We start from the raw sequence: 2,500 nt of genomic DNA, 5'->3' as shown, positions 1-2,500 counted from the left end.
TTAAGACACATGTCGTTGCTTACAACATTTTGAGTTTGTTTTGTATTTCCTTTACACCTCACAGTTTTGTTTTCAAAATAAAGTTTAAACGAAAATTTGCTAATGAGGACTTATTTTTTGCCTCATTGTTCTAATATGCGATGGAATTCAATTCAAATGTACCCCCAAAATTATGCTTTTTGAGACCACAATTGACGTTTGTATGTGCATTAAAAGTGGTTTGTTAATTTTGGCATGGTATTACTTCCAAGAATAAATAATTAAAATGTATTTGGAAGTTGTTCAGTTATTATATAAGTAGATGTTTTGATTGTTGGTAAAAAACGGCTAGCGTAAAATCGGTTCCTCCCGTTTTTTTCTGCACTCACGGACAATCGGAACCTCGTAAATTTGTCGACTTGAAAATCGGCACCCGATAAAATTTTCAACATGAACAATCACTTGTTTAAACAGTCATCTTATCATTTGGATTTGCAGCCCTAGACAATCGCCTCCTTCAAACCGGACATTGGATTACAATATAAAGTTACAGCTGCAAAAACTGCGAAAACAATCTTTGAAGAACGCGACTGACAAAGCCCATCGACACGTAGTTGATTTTGTTTGGACTGATAAGTTTAATTAGTATTTGTTTGAAACAAGAGATCGCTATTTAAGAACCAAATAATGTTTCCAAGAATACATTTTCCTATCATTTTAATATTGTAAAACCACAATTTAACGTACAATTTCTAACAGCATATCGTCCATTCCTTTGGAAAAAAGATAACGTCAGTTTGTTAGAATGAAACTTTTTTAAAGGAAAATTGTCTAGATTCGTCAGGAGCAGACTCTTTAAACCAGCCATACACCTTTCTATTTTTCATGTCATTATTGCACTTAAGCTAACCGTGCTAACCGAACACACTTTTCTATGGATGCGAGGAATTCCGGTAGTCAAAGCTGTGTGTTGTCTGGTTTCTCGCAGAGTTTGTTCAGATGGGATTGGTAAGCGATGGTGGCCTTCGTACGCTCTCTTGTTTCTTAGTGTCCAGATCGGTATCTGTGGACATCTGCCTCTACAATGGCGTCGTCTTTCTAGACGCACTCGACCACGTTCCAACCAACTATCTAAACCCATTATGCACACATGTTGTTTGATCCTAGCGTCGTAGTTGATGGTTGCTTCGTTAACATTCTACATGGTATGGAGGCGGTGATTGTCGGGGCTGTAAATTATTAGATGGCAGTTGAAAAACAATCGCGAAATACCGGAGGAAAAAAAGTCGGCAGACGATTGGCAGGTCTGACAAATTAATCGGGTGCCGCTTGTTCGGGCGGACAATATCATCGGACGCCTATCGTCATGGTCGCCAAGTTTACGAAGTTCACATTGTTCGGGAATGCAAAAAAAACCAGGGGAAGCCGATTGTCAGGGTGTTATTGTTAAGAGAATAACTAATTACCAACACGTTGTCATAAATCACAGGTGGGGGCGAATGCTTGATTATGAAACGCAATTTATCATAAATCCATGTCTTCAATTGATAGGACATTGAGCAGTCATTTCCACGGAAAAATGTTACGCTAAAATTCTAAAATGATGCTTCATTAAGATATGCAACATATGCTAACAATTTAAAGTAATTTGTCGAAAGAAGATTATCATACATTATATTATGTATAGATATAAGCAGTTTATTAACAATACTTTTCTATATAATAAGTATTTTATTATTATAAACTTTACTGCTAAATAAGTATCATATTAAGCCGGAACCGATAAATAAAAATGCGTCATAACGTATAAAGTTTCTATGTCTCGGCAATGAACAAAATAACATCATTAAACATTTTATTACGTTTGGCAAAAATTGGTGTTCATTATATTTACGATAAAAAATACAATATATATGTATGATATAAAATGCTCGATAATTGTCACTCATAATTGGTAGTGAAGAAATGCATAGACAGTTCAATTAGCATCCTGTGCAATTTAGTTTTTGTCGGATGTATGTAAACATGAGTTATAATTGTCATTCAATTTCAAGGAAATTCATTTTATGAAATAGATCATTGTCATAACAGTAACATATTGTCATCTATTTCGCTTGTAACGGTGCTTTGTTGTATGATTGAATTCAACCAACCCGTTACACTTTCAATCGTTCAAGAAAAATGAAACACACTAACCCTCCCATAACATGTAGAATAAAATGATACAATACTACGTGTTATTATGTTTGTATGTAAATTTATTAAAATCCTTGTGCAAGCAATAACACGGCCATTGTGAAGCTTTGTTTTGTGAATTTGTCGGTGTTAAGTCTTAAGACCAAAGATACGTGAATTATGTTTTAACTCGTATTTGTACAAAAATGCAAGTGAATGTGTAATACTCAATTTTGGTATTGCTATTATTAAATTATTATTTAGAAATTAAACTGTTTCTTTCGAAATGTCTAATTGATGTATTTACTTAACACATGCCTGTATGTATAAACTTAACATTGCTGTA

At 34.1% G+C, this 2,500-nt stretch overlaps 1 protein-coding gene across 1 annotated transcript in view; it reads right to left on the bottom strand.

Annotated features, from left to right (window-relative positions):
• Positions 1 to 2,500, bottom strand: part of LOC127835727 (slit homolog 2 protein-like) — a 208,169-nt gene that overhangs the window by 190,806 nt on the left and 14,863 nt on the right. The window lies entirely within an intron of this gene.

This window comes from Dreissena polymorpha, chromosome 6 (assembly GCF_020536995.1).
Source record: "Dreissena polymorpha isolate Duluth1 chromosome 6, UMN_Dpol_1.0, whole genome shotgun sequence".
In the NCBI taxonomy this organism is placed as follows: domain Eukaryota; kingdom Metazoa; phylum Mollusca; class Bivalvia; order Myida; family Dreissenidae; genus Dreissena; species Dreissena polymorpha.
The sequence above is the reverse complement of the archived record's forward strand: the minus strand, read 5'-3'. Positions and strand labels throughout refer to the sequence as shown.